The following is an 18,753-nucleotide window of genomic DNA, read 5'->3' on the forward strand; positions in this document are numbered from 1 at the left end:
GGCAAATGCACACACATTACCTACAACAGCGAAAACAAAAATAACAGGAATGAGCAATCACTGCACATTAATATCCCTTAACATTGATGGACTCAATTTACCTATAAAAAGAATGGATATGAAAACAGAATCCATCCTTCTGCTGCATACTGGAAATATACCTTAACTACAAAGACAGACATTACCTCAGAGTAAAAGAGTTGGGAAAAGAATTTCCAATCAAATGGACCTAAGAAACAAGATTGTGTGGCTATCCTGATGTCTAACAAAATAGACTTCAAACTAAAAATAATCAAGAGAGATGAAAAAGGACATTTCATATTCATCACAGAAAAAAGCCCATCAAGATGAAGTCTTAATTCTAAACATCTATGCCCCAAATGCAAGGGCACCCACATTTGTAAAAGAAACATTGCTAAAGCTTAAATAACTTATCAAATCCCACACACTAATAGTGGGAGACTTTAACACTCCACTCTCAGCACTGAACAGGTCTTCCATACAGAAATTAAGGAACTAACAGATGTTATGATTCAAATAGGCTTAACAGACATCTATAGAACATTCCACCCAAACACAAAGGATATACCTTCTCCTTAGCACCTCTTAGAACCTTGTCTAAAACTGACCACATACTGAATAACAAAGATCAACAGATAAAAACAAAAATTGGAATACCCCCCTGTATCTTATCAGATCACCATGACTTAAAGTCAGAATTCAACAACCCCAATTGCAGAAAGCCCACAAACTCATGGAAACTGAACAATGCTCAACTGAATCACCACTGGGTCAAGGAAAAAAGAAAGAAATTAAAGACTTCCATGCAACATACCCAGACTTATGGGATATAATGAAAGCAGTGCTAAGAGGAAAGTTCATAGCACTAAATGCCCACGTAAAGAAGCTGGAGAAATCCCACACCAGCAAATTAACAGAACAACTGAAAGCTCTAGAACAAAAAGAAGCAAACTAACCAAAAGGAGTAGATGACTGGAAATAATCAAATTGAGGGCTGGAATCAATAAAATAGAATCAAAGAAAACAATACAAAGAATCAGTGAGTTGGTTCTTTGAGAAAATCAACTAGATAGACAGATCTTTATCCAAACCAACTAAAAGGCAAAGAGAGAATATCCAAATTAACAAAATCAGAAATGAAAAGAGGTACATAACAACTGACACTGAGGAAATCCAGAGAATCATACATCAAAAAACTATAGCAATAAGACAAAAAAAAGGAGATCAAAGGGATACAAGTTAGAAAAGAAGTCAAACTCTCACTATTTGTTGATAGTATACATAAGTGACCCCAAAAATTCTACCAAGGAACTCCTACAACTGGTAAACACCTTCAGTAATGTGGCAGGATACAAGATTAACTCAAAAAAATCTGTAGCCCTCCTATATATAGATGATAAACTGGCTGAGAATGAAACCAGAGAAACAACACCCTTCACAATAACCACAAACAACCTAAAATATCTTAGGGTAGCTCTAACCAAACAAGTGAAAGACCCATATCGCAAGAACTTTAAAGTTTTGAAGAAAGAAATTAAAGAGGATATCAGAAAATGGAAAGATCTCCCATGCTCTTGGATAGGTAGGATTAACAGTAAAAACAGCAATCTACAAATTCAATGCAAATCCCACTACAATTCTTCACAGACCTCAAAAGAATAATATTCAACTCCATATGGAAAAACAAAAGAACCAGCATAGACAAAAAAATCCTATACAATAAAGGTATTTCTAGAAGCATCACTATTCCTGAGTTCAAGCTCTATTATAGAGCTACAGTAATGAAACTTGTCATTGGCATAAAAACAGATAGGTGGACCAATGAAATCAAATCAAAGACTCTAATATTAACCCACACACCTATGAACAGCTGATTTTTAACAAAGAAGCTAAAAGTATACAATGGACAAAAGAAAGCATCGTCAACTAATGGTGCTGGCATAACTGGAAGAATGTAGAAGAATGCAAATAGATCCATATCTATTCCCATGTGCAAAGCTAAAGTCCAAATAGATCAAAGACCTCAACATAAATCCAGTCACACTGTACCTTACAGAAGGAAAGTGGGAAGTAGCCTTGAGTGAATTGGTGCAGGAGACTACTTCCTAAATAGAATACCAGTAGCACAGACACTAAGAGCAACAATTAATAAATGGGAGCTCCTGAAACTGTGACGCTTCTGTAAGGCAAAGGACACAGTCAACAAGATAAAATAGCAGCCCACAGAATGGGAAAAGATCTTCACCAACCCCACATCTGACAGAGGGCTGATCTCCAAAATATTCAAAGAACTCAAGAAACTAGACACTAAAATACCAAATAATCCAGTATAAAAATGGGCCACAGATCTAAACAGAGAATTTTTAACAGAAGAAACTCAAATGGCTGAAAGACATTTAAGGTATTGCACAACATCCTTAACCACCAAGGAAATACTAATCAAAACAACTCTGAGATACTATCTTACACCCATCAGAATGGCTAAGATCAAAAACACTGATGACAGCTTATACTGGAGAGGATGTGGAGAAAGGGGAACACTCCTCCATTGCTAGTGTACAGTCACTTTGGAAATCAGTAGGACGGTTTCTCAGAAAATTTGCAATCAACCTACCTCAAGACCCAGCAATACAATTTTGGGGCATACACCCAAAGGAGGCACATTCACACCACAAGGACATTTGCTAAACTATGTTCATAATTAATCATAATAGCCAGAACTTGGAAACAACCTAGATGTCCTTCAAAAGAGGAATGAATAAAGAAAATGTGGTACATTTACACAATGAAGTACAACTCAGTGGTAAAAAAAAAATAATGATAGCATCTTGAAATTTGCAAGCAAATGGACAGGACTGGAAGAAAACATCCTGAGTGAGGTAACCCAGACCCAGAAAGACAAATATGGTATGTACTCACTCATAAGTGGATATTAGACATAAAACAAAAGATAACCAACCTAAGGTTCACAACCACAGAGAAGCTAGGTAACAAAGAGGAACCCAAGAGAGTCATACATGGATCCATCTAGAAAGGGTAAGTAGACAAGAGCTCCTGAGCAAATTGGGAGTGTGGGAGGGAGGAGGAAGATGGAAGGATAGAGAGGAGGAGGGAAAGGGAGAGGGAAGGAGAACAGGAAGGAACGAGTCTGGAAAAGGAGAGATTCAGAGATTCACAACTAACCTCTGGGCAGAGCTCCTGGAGTCCAGTCAAAGAGAGGGAGGATGGATTATATGAGCAAAGGGGTCAAGACCATGATGAGAAAGCCCACAGAAACAGCTGACCCGAGTTAATGGGAGCTCACTGACTCCAGACTAATGCTGGGGAACGTGCATAAGTTCAAACTAGGCCCCCTGAACACAGGTGACTGTATATGGCTTGAGGAGGTTGTGGGGCCATTGGTAGTGGGACCAGGATCTATCCCTAGTGCATGAACTGGATTTTTGGAGCTCATTTCCTATGGAGAGGTACCTTGCTCGGCCTAGCCACCATGGGGAGCGCCTTGGTCCTGCCTCAACATGGTGATGGGACAGACTTCATTGACTCCCCATGAGAGACCTTACCCTCTCTGAAGAGCAGATGGGGGTGAGGCAGAGAGAGGTGAGGGGAGCAGGAGGAGAGGAGGAAGGGGGAACTGGGATTGGTGTGTAATTTTTAAAAATTAAATTAGAAAATAAAATAGAAAAGCTTGTGGGAACAACCAAGTAATGTCTCATTTGACTTGAGGCCCACTCCGTGAGATGGCACCCACACCTGACACTGCTTGGGTGATCAAAAACCTGGGACTAGATAGCCTGGAGACCTAGGGTAAAACCAAATAGAAGAACACAGCATTACAATTCCTCATTATGACATTGCTGTTCTCACAGATCAGTGCCTTGCTCAGCCATCATCAGAGAAGTGCTGTCTTGCAGCAGATGGGAGCAAATAGAGAGACCCACAGCCAGACAGTATGCAGAGAGTGAGAGACCTCAGAACATTAGCGCTAAAGGAATGTCTCCATCAAATCCCTCCCTTCGGGCCTCAGAGAACCCTATGGAAAACGAGGCAGAAAGAGTATAAGAGCCAGGGAGGATGGAGGACACCAAGGAAACAAGGTGCTCTAAATCAACAGGATCAACGTATGAACTCCCAGAGACAGAAGCAGCATGCATGGGACCTGCACTGGTCATTTGGGTCTATATTATGGCTTCCAGTTCAGTGTTTGTATGGGACTAAGTATACGAACAAGTTGGTCTCTGCATCTATAGCTATCTCTTGTGCCTTTTCTTGGTCTCTTTTCCTTCTGTTTGTTTGTTTTGTCCTATTCCAATGTGTTGAGCTTTTTTCATCTTCTATAGTATCTTTTATTTTATCCTATGTTGTGTTATTACTATCCCTTAGAAGCCTGTTGGTTTTCTAACGAGAGACAGAATAGAGGTGGGTCCAGATGAGAGGAGAGGAGGGGAAGAACTGGGGCATAGAAGGAGTGGAAATCATAATCAGAGTATACAATGTGAGGGAAAAAAGAAAAGTAATAAAAGAAAACATTTAATTGGATTCATGGTTTCAGTGGGTTTGAGTCCATGATGGTGGGGCAGAGGCAGCAGAAGGCAGGCGGCTAGAGCAGCCTTTGAGAGCTCTACAGGAGCCCTCAGGATCCGCAAACAGGAGGCACAGAGCACAATAGGAATGGCAGGAGTCTTTTGAAACCCCAAAACTTCTCCCCAGTGACACACCTCCTCCATCAAGACTTTACCTCCTAATCCTTCCCAAACAGCCACCAACTGGCTACAAACATTCATTCCCTAGACCTATGAGGGACAGCTCATTCAAATCACCACAGATACCAAGCCCAAGTATGTCAGCATGGTAGTGGAAAACTGACCAAGTAACAATCAAAGCCATCTCCAGACATTGTCCATAATTTCCTGGGAGGCCCTTAGTTAAGAACCATTGTGCCATTTTTATTCTTCCTTTAAGTGATACATAAAACCATAAAATTGGGCTGCAGGGATAGTTTAGTCAATAAAGTACTTGGTGCCCAAGTATGACAGCTGAGTTAAAGACAGGACACACAACCCTGCTGCTGCTCAGACCCAGAACCAGGGTCATGACTTGGCCTGCCCCAACATCCACCCCATCTATGATCTGCTGAAGCAAGTGAAGGAACCTGACCTGCAGACCCAAAGCTACAGAATCTCCACAACACAAGTCAACAACAGGAGATCCAAGAGGAGCCCCAACCAGGGCCCAGCATCAATAGTGAAGAAGAAACCAGAGAACTCGAACCAGACCTTTGCTCTTTGCAATGAACACTTGCAAGTAAAGATGCGTAGACAAACAGGTTGACCGCATGACTCACTGTGTCACATTGCAGCTTCTATGGCAAGGTTTTTAATGTTTTCCTTTTTCTCTTAAATTTCGTTTTATTTGGTGGGAAATTGCAGGGGCAGGGGGCAGATGTGAAAAGGTAGGAAAATGAATGGGATCGAGACATGGTGTAAAAGACATATTTTTTTAGAAAAGAAAGTAAAAAAAAAAAAAAGCTGGACACAGTAGCATCATGTGTAATCCCTGCTTTCCTAGCAAGGTAGGACACTGAGACAGAAGAATTTCCACAAGGTCAGAAACCAGATACCCTGGTGTGTGCAACAACAGACAAGTGAGCCTGTCTCCAATAAGTAGAAGGTGAAGACTGATACCTATGGCTGGCCTCTGACTTCCAAGTGCATCTATACTCACACATATGAACATACACACAGACTGAAACCAATGTAAAAATTGTTTACATAAACAGGGTTCCATGTGCTGGGCATGTAGATACACTACGCAATGTTCAAATCAAGTCAAATATGTCTGGCTCCCTCAAACATTCATCATTTTTATGGTAAAGGCATTCAGCATCCTTCCAGCTTTCTGAAACATTTAGTAAATAACTGTTACCTACAATTGCTCAGCTGTGAAGTAGCACCCAGAACATCTTGCACCTGTCTGTAACTCAATTCCCTCGGATGAACATCTCTACATCTCACTCTCCCCTGCTCCAGTTTTTGAACACTCTGACTTTTCATCCTGTACAGAATTGGGATGTGAAGTATCAGAATGGACCCTTCAGAACCCACAGAGGGGAATGCCACAGAATAAAAGAAGAGGTTTTGTCAACTCACTGGTGAACTCACACACACACACAAACACAGGGCAAAGACAGGATCTTTCCTTGTAAAATACTTCATCTTGAGGTATTTATGTGTATATTTTTGAAGAAGGACCCCACTATGTAGCCCTGCTGTCTGAACTCACTCTTTAGACTAGGCTGACCTCGAACTCACAGAAATCAGTCCTCTTCTGTCCCCAAATTCTGGATGAAAGGCATGTGCCACCATGCCCTGGTTACAAAGTCTTGATCTAGTCAACAAGTTGGCCTCTTTCCATCCAGCCCCCTCCCCAACTCTGAAGTTCCCTTGGATCTAGAAACCTAGTTCCAACACAGTCGTTGGGAACCAGGTAAGTCTAGAGTACTAAGGGTGTGTCCAGATGCAATTGACTTTGCTCCCAGTTGTAACTTCTGATTCCATTTGGAACCAGCAGAGGCTGCAGAGTAATCGAATTAGGCAAATATTATGGGGAAGAAAATGGGCTTGTAAGTAGCTTAAAGTGATGGAAATGACCTGAAGGTGACCATGCAAATGGTCTGTATAATATCCTGTAATAACCCTGTCCAGGCAGCCCGAGGAGGCTGGCTTCCAATAATGAGGTGTCTGATTAGAATAATATTCAGTGGGAGAATGTGTGAGTGTCTGCATAAATCAGGCCTGGAGAGCCTCCCCAATTAGCTGGGAAGGAGACAGGTAAGGTGAGTGCCAACTCTGCACGGGAAGGCTGCTAGGCAAGCTGCAACCACGGGGAGGGAAACTAATCATCCTCTTAACAATTCGTGACATTTTACAGCACTTTACAGTTTATAAACCTTTTCCTTGGCAATATGTCATCTGATCCTCCCACGGTTGCTTTAAGGATTAAATGGGACAACTTCTCTTGGGAGATAATGTTATCTTTGGGTTGTGATTTTTAGCCCCAGTAACCACCATGTACTCAGCACCTCATAGTTGTTCAACAAAAGGAAGCCACTGAGGACCATCTCTGACCATTTTCCAATCACCTGCTTCTTCCCCTTGTTCATACAGAAGACACGAGGAGACTCACACCCACTCTCAGGGAGCTTCTTCTCCCTTCCTCTGCCCCTGAAATAATGGAGCAAGATCACTACTGTCTTCAGAAGATAGCCTCTCAAGAAGTAAGCCTTTTCTTTATCCCTCCACCTCAGTTCCAAGAACAGGTACAAGATCAAATGCATCAATGGGTGCCACCTGTCCGGGACACCTTATTCGTTTGATAACTGGATACCGAGTCTCATTCATACAATAAGTCATTCATTCATCTGTGCATCCAGAGAAAGTTACTGTACAGCCTGTTTGGATCAGACCCAAACAAAAGGGAAGAGGAGAAAGTGGAGAAAACCAACACTCCTGGAATCCAAGTCTGGTGCAAGAAACACTGGTTGCCAGAGCACTGCGGTTTCAATATGGCATGAGCTCTATTGACTCGTGTTTTTTTCTGAATATTAGTTTGCCAGGGAGTTTAAAAGGTGGTGGAACTCTCAAATGAGAGGACCTAGAAGACAGAGGTCAGTCATCAAGGGGAAGGCCTTGAAAGGTTACGGTGGGCCTCTAAATCCTGTCACACTATGCTTCTAGTGAACGGTAATGTGAACAGCCTCCACCCATGAACTAAGCTCCTCAGATACCGGTACACCTTTCTCACCACAATGAGAAAAACCATGGGTCAAAATAGATGTTTCCTCCCTCAAGGTGTTTCTGTCAAGTATTGATTATGGTCACGGTGATTGGAAAGCAACTAGCATACAGAGTCAACAAGCAACGGGAAGAAGGGACTTTCTGTGGGAAGGGCTAGGCCACACAGCCTTAGGAAGATGAGCACTTGGGGTCCTTCTATCTGTGACTGCTATGGTACTTACAGGGGTGTGCACACCTGGCCCCGTAGCCTCACAGCCCGCCTCGAAAGAACATCCCCATCCTTGCTGCTCCACTGATCACAAGCCTGAGTGTCATGCCTAAGAATCAAAGAGCAACAAGCTTGCTTTCCACCAAGGTCAAGTCTAGTTTTATGTGAGTATGTATGTATGTGGTGTGTGGTCTGCGTGTGTGTGGTTCCTCATGAGTGTGTGGGTCCTCATGCCTAGGCACATACATGTGGCAGTTACAGCACAGCTTCTTAAACCTTCCTACTCATTTACCCAAGAAGTTTCTCCACAATCCCAGGTGTGTAGGCATATAAAAAGGTATACAAGTCATACATTTGCTGGACGTTGTTGGCACATGCCTTTAATCCCAGCACTCGGGAGGCAGAGGCAGGTGGATCTCTGTGAGTTCGAGGCTGGGCTGGACCGACAGCCTCCAAAACAATACAGAGAAACCTTGTCTCTTAAACAAAAAAAAAAAAAAACAAGTCATACATTCATTAATGTTTTACGTCCAGACTACAGTTGAACTTCCCTCTCCTCCCATTTCTTCCCCGTATGTCCCCTCTGTCGCTCCAATCCACTCCTCTGTTTCTGTTCAGAAAGGGGAAGGCCTCCCGTGGGTATCAACAAAACATGGCATATCAAGTGAGATGAAACGCCTCGTCTTGTATTAAGGCTGGGCAAAGCAATCCAGTATGAGGAATAGGTTCCCAATAGTCAGTCAAAGCGTTAGAGACAGCCCCTGTTCCCATTGTTAGGTGTCCCACAAGTACATCAAGCTATACAACTGTCATATATATGTAGAGGGTCTGGGTCAATCCCATGCATGCTCCCTGGTTGTTGGTTCCGACTCTGTGAGTTCCTATGACCCAGGTTAGTTGTTTCTGTTATGTCCTTGACCCCTCTAGCTCCTACAATCCTTCCTCCCTCTTTTTAATAGGATTCCCCAAGCTTGGCCTAATGTGGATGTATCTATTTCCATCAGTTACTGGATAAAGGCTCTCTGATGATGATTGGGGTAGTAACCAATCTGATCACAAGAGATTTCCCGTTCAGGCTACATATCTTAAGACACACAGACATAAACTCACATTCATTTACACAGTCCCACAGAGTCATTACCCATGGCTTAAAAAGCCTGTATTACACACTACTAAAAGGCTAAGATTTAGTCTCTACCCTAGACTCCCAGAAGCCCTCCCTCTTGGTTCTGTCCCAACACTGGGGGACAAACATAGAGAAACATGGTCTAGCAGGCTCAGGGAATTAGGCCCCTGTGCCCTGGGTGACTAGCTGCTGCCTTACAACCAGTATCAGGGTCAGCCTGTGAGAAGTAGAAATGAATACCCATGATTGAAGAAATCACTTGAACAGAGGTAGAGTTATGGCATTCCAGCCTGCAGAGCTGGAAGGGACCTTCAAGTTGGGTCCACCTAAAGCACAATGGTCATGACAGTGTCTGACTCCCCTCCGTTTCTCCTCTGTGTTGCTCAGGTTGATTCTAGTGTTTCCTTATGTTGTCACACCACACTCTCTTGACTCTTGCCAATTAATCATTTACATCCCGAGTATATTTTCACACTCCGGTTCTTACAGGGCCCAAACAGGAAGTGGTTTTGTGTAATAAAGTGCCTGGCTGGCCGAGAAGCTCCAAGAGAAGCTACTGAGTCACTCTGTTACTATCTAGGGGTCCTTATTTATTCTTTTCCTCTGCCAGTTAAAGAATTAAAAGGCAGGAAGCAGGGGAGAAATCTCAGGCACAGCAAACCAGAGCAGACAGGCTGTGCCATTGAAGAAAAACTTTTATTAGGGGTGAGGAAACACACAGACAGCAGGCACACAGTGGGGGGGCTGGGTGTGAGGAATTCCTGAGGGCTGGGGATTGTTAAGTCTCTGCAGGGTCTTCCTCCCCTGATTTAGGGTTGGTCAGTTTGAAGAAAGGCAGGATGGCTGGTTGGCCCACAGTTGTAAATAGGCTCTGATCTAGCCTTGAACTTGTTGAGTCAATTATCAGCAGAACTTCACTGGAACAGCCCACAGGCCTTAGCATCCAGGTTTTTGCCCCAGGTCCAGAGACTGGGATGAAGGCAGCCATCTTGAAAGTGGATCATCTCTGTTACTTAGTCATGGACCCTCTCCTGATCTGTCTACCTACCAGGGACGCTATCTAACTCCTAGTCCCTCACCACCATTGTCACCATTCAGATGCATCATCATACTGAACCCTTAGGTTATTGTTTTGTTTTGTTTTGTTTTAATCCTAGATAGATTTCTGTGGGATTGGGGAGGGGGCGCTAAATTGTAAAAAACCTATGTGCAGGGCATAACAAAACACTACAGGACCATTCTCTTGTAACCTCTAGGATCAGTTCACCTTTGGCCTCTTCTCTTCTTCCCCTCTCCTCTTTCCATCAGTAAGTCCCTCAAGCACACATGACCTGTGACCCACCCGTGGCCAAGGATGACTGTGAATGCAGCCCAAAATAAAATCACAAACCCACTTAAAATATGGTATTTGTTGGCAATTTTTTGTTTGTTTGTTTTTGTAGCTACAGTGCACTGTTCTCAGGAAAACACAGATGACAACACCCTGACACAATGCCAAAAGTTAAACATGTCTGGCCCAGCTTCTTACAACAGCCATCAAATCTGAGAAAGACTTAGGCCAACACTGCCTTAAAGAAAAGATAAAGTGAATACAGGGAAATTCCTTTCATTCCCAACCCAAACAGAAATTTCAAGATCGTATGCCACTGGCCTCAGTGTAAATCCTCTGAGAGCCCAGAAGGAAAGTCGCAGCTGCCCACCTCCCCGTGCATATATTCCCATGGGCATCCCCCCCCCCTGCTTCTGCGTTAACCTGCTTCCCTCAAGCATCATGATTCCAGATAAATAAAAAATGAGTGCCTACTCAATTGAATTGCTTTTCTGTTTTGTTTAATTACTAGTATTGTGACAATATTGTTTCCTGCCATTTCCAATGCAAATGAACAGTGTTTCTGCCTCGCTGTGGAGTAAGCAATGTTTTATGGGCTGGCCCTGAAAAACCAACCACCACTTAAAAGGCAACTCTCATGGGGACATACTTGCCAAATCCCAAAGACTCAATTTCAACAAATCAGGACTGGGAGCTCCAGTCAGTTCCACGCTGCACGCTGCCTGGGAAAGTGCTATTTGAGGGGCACAGTTTGCTTTTTCACACCAATGGTGCTAGCATCACAGACTGTGTGGGTGAGAAGCATCTAGTGGAAACCACTTAGTCCACCCCCTCATCTTACAGAGAGGGGGAAATGTTTGCATGCGGGAAAAAGAAAAATGGAGTAGCATGTCCTCATACTCACAGCTAGACAGTGAGTGACCTGGACCCCTAGACACCTGGCACAGAGAAAACAAGGGGCTGGAGGGACACCTCACAGCTTTGCTGTTCTTCCAGAGGACCCAAGCTCGGTTCCCAGCACCCGCCTCCTATGGCTCAAGATTGACCATTAGCTCTGCCTCCAGAGGATCCGATGCCTTCTTCTGCCCTCTACTGGCACAAATACATATAGCATACACTCACAAATAGGCTCACAAATAAAAGTAATAAAATAAATCTCAAGAAAGAAAAGAGGGCTGGAGAAACCGATCAGTGATGAGGAGCACTTTTTTCCCTTCCAGAAGAACAGAATTCAGATTCCAGCACACATGTCATATAACTCACAACCATCTGTAATTCCAGCCCCAGGGAATCTGATGCCCTCTTCTATCCTCCATAGGCATACATATACGAGAGACATACGCTACGTGAGTAAAATATAAAATAAATATTAAAAAAAAAAGAACAGAGAAGACAAGAGCAGCCAACATTCACTAAATACATTACAGTTCAGTGAGAGCTGGGCGTGGTTCTAGGCATTATAGCTGGATAATAACAGTTCTCTCTAGTAACCAATGAAGATCCAGGAATCAAGCTGTCAGCAGCCACGTTCTGCTTAAGAGTTGCCTAGTGCAGCCACCTGAGGCCGTGTTGATGTCCATAGCCCATGCTGTCGCTGAGGGCCATGTCCAGGTCCATGGTCCTAATGTGGCTGGGAACCATGTTGTTGTCCATAGCCTAAGGCAGTGGGGATGTCCATGGTCTGTGCCTCTGTCTGAATCCATGTTGATGTCCATGGACCGTGTTGCCACAGTGGCCATGTTGATGTGAGTAACCTGTGCAGCCACCTGGAGCTAATGTTGATGTTTGTGTCCTGTCTGTGGTCTGTGCTACCACCTTGAAGCCACGTTGATGACCATGGCCCATGTTACCCACAAGGACACGTTGATGTCCTTGGCCCATGCTCACTGAAAGCTATGATGGTATCTGTGGCCTATGCTTTGGCAGAGGGCCGCATTGATGTCCGTGGCCTGTACTGCCACTGGAGACGAAGCAGAGATCCTTAGCATGTGCTGATGTTGGAGTCCACGTGGATGTCCGAGGTCCGTGCTGTCACCAGAAGCCATGTAGAAGCCCATGTTCTGTGCTCTCACTGACTGTAAAGGGGAAGGAAGCTGCTTTTGCAGAGGTATTGGTGAATTCAGACAGTTGAGAAAGAGGGACGTAGAAGCCTTCTGTGTCAACCCCTACCCCCAACTCAAGCTCCCCCAAAAGTAGCAGCTTAAAAAGGAAGTCAACAAAGAGAACTGGTAAAGAGTGTGGTAAAGATGCTGAAGTGTAGCTCTCCACAGCTGAGGGCTTCTAGTGAGGGTGGGGAACACTCAGCTTTCTTTAAGGGTCTGGTCACTGGGAGTTTGACCATGCACCACTGAGTGTACGAACAACAAAAATTGGACTTGTTTTCTTTTCTTCTTTTTTTTTGTTTTCTTTTTGCATGGGGATAACAAGGGGAAGGGGGACATGGGAGGCCTGGGAAATGAGTGTGACAGGGGTGCATGATGCAAACTTCCCAAATAATCAATAAAAATATTGTGTTTGAAGAAATAAAGATAAAGTCAGGGCTGAAGAGATGGCTCGGCCATCAAAAGCTAGGTTCACAAACAAAAGTATAAAAGTCAAATTGCAAACTGAAAAAAATCATTTTTAAAAAAAAAGAGAGTTATATAATTTTCCCACACCCTATCACTCACCCAAATGAAAACTATTGCCAACCAGATGTCTAATTGATGTCTTTTCCTTCCATAGCCTGTAGCTTCCTGGAGTCTCAACTTTCCTAATGCTTCGGCCCTTTAACACAGTTCTTTCTTCATATTGTGACCTCCAACCATAAAGCTGTTTTAGTTGCTATTTCATAACTGTAATTTTGCTGCTCTTATGAGTAAAAATGTAAATATCTGGTATTCAGGGTATCTGATATGCAACCCCCTATGAAAGGGTCATTTGACCCCTCCCCCAAAGGGGTCACAGCCCACAGTTTGAGAACCACTGTTCTAAGATGTAGGGATTTTCTGATGAGAAGAACCAAGAGAGTCTCTCATTTTCAGTTCACATGACAATCGAAGTGTCCAGAATATCTTCACTCTAAAGAACAACAAAAGGTTGATGAGAAAGAATAAATTAACATAAATGTTTCCCTAGAGTAGCGGGAAAGTGAAAAAAATACCTAAAGGTTTAAGAAAAAAACAATCGCTGAGTGTTGGTGGCACACCCCTTTAATCCTAGCACTCGGGAGGCAGAGGCAAGAGGATCTCTGTGAGTTCGAGGCCAGCCTGGTCTACAGAGTGAGTTCCAGGACAGCCTCCAAAACAATACAGAGAAATCCTGTCTCGAAAAACAAAAGAAAAGAAAAAAAGAATCTTCTGAAAGTCCACTTCCAAGAGGCAAGATGGGATGGGGAGTGATCGCATGACCCCTGTTTACCTGGAACCTGGGTTTTAGCAGGTCAATACAAAGGGTAAAAGTTCAGTAGATGAGCCAGGCAGTGGTGGCGCACACCTTTAATCCCTGTTTCCTTCAGATACCATCTAAGGTTTCCAGAACTTCTCAAAATAGACTACCATCTAGAGATAAAGTCCCAACACATGCACCTTTCCCAAGGGAGACAGTCTATCTCCGAACCATAACTCTGTCTCTGTCTACCTCTGCATTGGGTTTTGAAGGTCGATGCAGAAACAGGTCTACCCAGAAGGGTGGAGTCCCTGGACAAGTATGCACATGTCACTGAGCATACTTCTCCCCTCGCTCACTATCACAGAAAGCGATGTTATGAATTATGAGGCAATAATTGGGTGTATTTGACTCAGCTCAGAAATTTGTCTTGCCAGAGTATATTTACTTAGAAGCTATCCAATTAGCTGGGCGTTCTGTGGCACACACCTTTAATCCCAGCACTCGGGAAGCAGAGGCAGGTGGATCTCTGTGAGTTCGAGGCCGGGCTGGACCGACAGCCTCCAAAACAATACAGAGAAACCCTGTCTCGTAAAAAAAAAAAAAAAAAAAAAAATGTTCAGTAGATGAAGACCTGGGGAGACTGGCACACCTTTAATCTCAGCACTGAGGAGACAGGTGGATCTCTGTGAGTTCTAGGCCAGTCTGGTGTTCTACAGAGTGAGTTCTGGGACAGCCAGAACTCATAGAGAAACCGTGTCTTAAGAAAAGACCAGGGGAGAAAGAGGAGAGACAGATGAATCATTTTTCATCTCACATTCTCAAAAACTATAAGACATAACAGAAAATAATAATACCTGTAGAGGGGCCTGGAAAGATGGTCCAGGCATTAAGAGTATTAGCTGGAAAGTGAACCTGGGATCAATTCCCAGCACCCACATAGAGGCTCACGACCATCAGTAACTCCAGTTCCAAGGGATTCAATGCCCTCTTCTGGCAGCTTACAGCACTGAGAGCACGTGATGCACAGATACTTATGCAGCAAAACATCCATATGCATAAAATAAAATAATAAAAATAGTTTTTTTTAATTTAGAGTTACCTATAGAGAAAAGCCAAAGGTGAAGAAGTGATACGGGCTGTAAACCTATGCAACCAATCCCAGATCACAAAAGTAAGTAACAAGTAACTATTCCGATTTGGACTCTGCACTTGAGAGTTTATATGGACATATCCCTATAACATTGACCTAAGCATTAAACCTGTAAACCAGTGGTTAGTCCCAAGGCTCAGGGGAGGGGTGTGGCTGAGGACTGTAAGAGCCAGAAGTTTGGGAGGACCTGAGAAAACAATGTCTTCTTGACCTGACAGGACCAATGCACTCATGAATCCATAGCAGCTGTGGTTGCTTGAACAAGATCAAGCCAGTCATCATCCAAAGTGTTAGTACTGGCGTCTGCTGGCCTGCCCCAGCTGCAGCCACTAAGAGTACCACCTGTGCACGTTCACTGCATTCCCTTCTTAAAGGGCCCTGCCCACCTCCCCCCCCCACCCTTTTTGTCCCCAGAGACTGGTCTCTGCCACCCTCTCTGCCCCTTCTCTCTCCTCTTCAAATAAACCTCCTATGTGAGCCTTGTTGCATGGCGTGACTTCTCTTCGAAGTTCTTTTTAAGTTATAGAAGAGAGGGAAGATGCTCACAAGCCCCCACCCCCAGCTAAGAAGCCATTGAAAGTTAGTGACTTCTGTCTGGGGAAGGGAGAGTCAGTTTTCTTTAGAGGTGTGACCCCTGGTAGATTGACCACACTCATGTACACACCATGTGTAGTACAAATTGAACAGCAGGCAATTTTTAAGAGGCTTTGAAGTTAAGAGAGAGGGTATGGGGTAAAGAGTGGAGCAGGGGTGAATATAATCAAAATATATTGTATGTATGTATATATGTTCTCAAAGGATTAATTAAAATGTTAAAACTAGGCTTAAAATATCAGAACTGAAAAGAGTTTTACTCATGACCTAATTTCATATTTTAAAACTTTGATTCTCACAATTTTAGGCTCATAGGAAGAAGATGGATGGATGGATGAATGGATGGATGGATGGATGGATGGATGATTGGATGTATACAGGCACATACATACATACATAGGTACATACAAACATGATAGCTAAGATAGGTAGATTACAAATGTTCACTTGGGAGGGAGAGGCAGGTGGATCTCTGTGAATTCAAGGTCAACCTGGTCTACAGAGCAAGTTCTAGGACAGGCTCCAAAGCTACACAAAGAAATCCTGTTTCAAAAGAAAAGATGAAGAAGAAGAAGAAGAAGAAGGAGGAGGAGGAGGAGGAAGAAAGAGAGAGAAAGAAAGAAAGAAAGAAAGAAAGAAAGAAAGAAAGAAAGAAAGAAAGAAAGATGTCATCACTGTACACCGTTCTTACCCAAACCAGGGGTGTTATGACACTCTAGCCTGTATAATCTTAAGAGTCTACTGCTGCCATGGATTGTAACCATCTTTAACTGGAACATCCTCATGTAGCATAAGGCTGTACACATGTGCACACATAATATGAACATACACACTGTGTCTTGATAAGGATCTGTAGGCTACAGTGAAATAACCAGAGTATGGAAAATAATGGAAAAATTCCAAGCCATCAATTCCTTTGCAGGAAATGGAGGCCTAGAAAAAGAAGCAGAGTCCAGATGAGGATAAGATCTCTCTGTTGCTCCCTATGGAGGCAAGGTGGCCCCAGGAACCTTCACCCTGCACAGCTCTGGGCCAGGAAGCTCATCCTTGTGCCCCCTGAGGGAGCCACATAGCAGGGCTATCTCTGCGTCTAACTGAGCAGGAGAGGGTTGTATTCAGTGCCTCCTTGGTGAGCTGCTTCTGTCCACATCTGTTCTACAGAAACACCCATCATCTTCCTGCTGACTCCACTCTGTGAAGACCTGGCCTCAGGAAAGGACAATTTGCTCTCTTCAGTATGCGAAGCTGTAACTTACTCCTTTGCTCTCTTCTCCATAGCAATTTGCTCTTGTCCTTAAGGATTAAAAGTCTGTGTCCAACACAAGAACTTCTTAGAGTAGCATTTCTGTGCCATGTCATCAGCATCCCAGGCTGGAGAGAGGAAGGAGGGGAGAGCGTCAGCAGCCTCTTTGTCACCTGTGACAGCCATGGGTGGTCCTAAGGGGTAAGGTAGGGGTTGGCTTCCTTCTTCCCCATGTCATCCCCTTCAGCTGTTCCCTTCTGTGACCTGGAGTTCTCTCGTCCTCCTGCCTATGAAAGTTGATAAAGGAGAATAACAGATAAGATTATGAGGTTATGAATTTGCTATTTTTTAACACACTTAGCAAAATTTCTAATTCTAGATAAAGTCTGTCCCTTCAAAGCCTTCACCTTGAGGGACATGACATTTCATTCAACAATGCTCCCATTCGTTTCAGAATCCCTGTTTTAGGAATATTAATAATTGCCAATTATGGAATGCCTACAGTTCAAAAACTATACCAGGTACTTTGACTATCATTCCTTAGTATGCCTGAAGGAAGACATATCCCCTTCTAAACAGAAAAAGTTAGCCTTATCCCAGCTGGATCAAACCTCATCAGAGGCCATAAGAACATATTTGGTGTTCAATAACTCTAGGCTGTTACCAGAAATCAAACTTACCCTTGAAATGCAAAGATCCTGACAAAGAATGGTCAGAAGCGGGTGTCACATGCACAGTTGGGTTTCTTAAAAGGGAATTTAGATATTCCATGGTAACATCTTTGGCAAAAAGTTCAGCATCTCTCAAGATGCTTTGGAGTTTTGAATTTTTTTACTTAAGAAAAAAATGTGTGTATAAAGGGATACATACTGCAGGGTCCTCCCTGCAGGTAGAGCGGGGGAAGGGCCGGTCCAGCCGGCCTCTTCCTGGAGGGATGGTGAGTGTTGACGACTCAGACCCTCCCCCCATTAGTTACCAGGGAGATAAAACCTCACTGAGTCCGGAGTCTGTCGATGCAGGATCTCGATTTATTCCAACACGCAGGAACTTATATAGGACTGAGGTAGGGGATGGAAAACTTGGGATAGGGTAAGGTGACGTGAGAAGTTAAGGGCCAATAGTATTCCACCAAGCAGGCAGGTAGCTAGGCAGGGGGCAATCTTGCATCAGATCTGGCTGAGTCACCCCCACGTGAAGGTTACAGGTTAGAGACAGGTCGCTAAACTCTAGCCAGGCTCAAGAGGTTACACTGGGCCTCACATCTGAGCCCAAAACTCAAGTCAGGCGCAGGAGCTTACACTGGGCCTTGCATCCAAGCCTTTCTTAGACCCAACAACATACCACAGCCTATTGTATATCGAAGTCAAAGGACAACTTGCAGGAATCCATTTCCCCTTCCACCTGGTGAAGACCTCGAACTCATGTCTTCAGACTTGACACAAAGTGTCTTTTCTCCTTAAGCCTTATTGCCTTGCACCTCCCCTTTCAAGATTCCTTGATGTGCAAAGTCACATGTTGTGTGTTGGAGGGGGAGGGGTTTGCACATGTGTGCAGGTGTGTGTGTGCACATGTATGTATTTGTATGTGTTTCATCAACCAAAGCGAGTCAGAGAGATGAGCTACCCTCTCAGAGTTGCCTAAGTGTCTATGGAAGGAAGAAGGCAAGAAGAAGGTGTTAGCAAATTTCCCTCCTGTTCAGTGAGAGGCCTGGCTATGTCTCTGCAGACTCCTGTCTGGTTCTGCTCCTTCCTTCTCACCCTCCTGACTGAACAAAGCTGGGGCAAAGGGACTAACTCCAAGATGGAGTGTTCTTCTTACCCAGAAGGCCCCTCTCCCCCCTCCAGCTGCTTCTTGGGTCATGGGAGAACCTCACGGTTAGCACACTCTCTGGCCCGGCTTCAGTTTATCTTATCCTT

Source organism: Mesocricetus auratus, unplaced genomic scaffold (genome assembly GCF_017639785.1).
Source record: "Mesocricetus auratus isolate SY011 unplaced genomic scaffold, BCM_Maur_2.0 Super-Scaffold_2245, whole genome shotgun sequence".
NCBI classification, from domain to species: domain Eukaryota; kingdom Metazoa; phylum Chordata; class Mammalia; order Rodentia; family Cricetidae; genus Mesocricetus; species Mesocricetus auratus.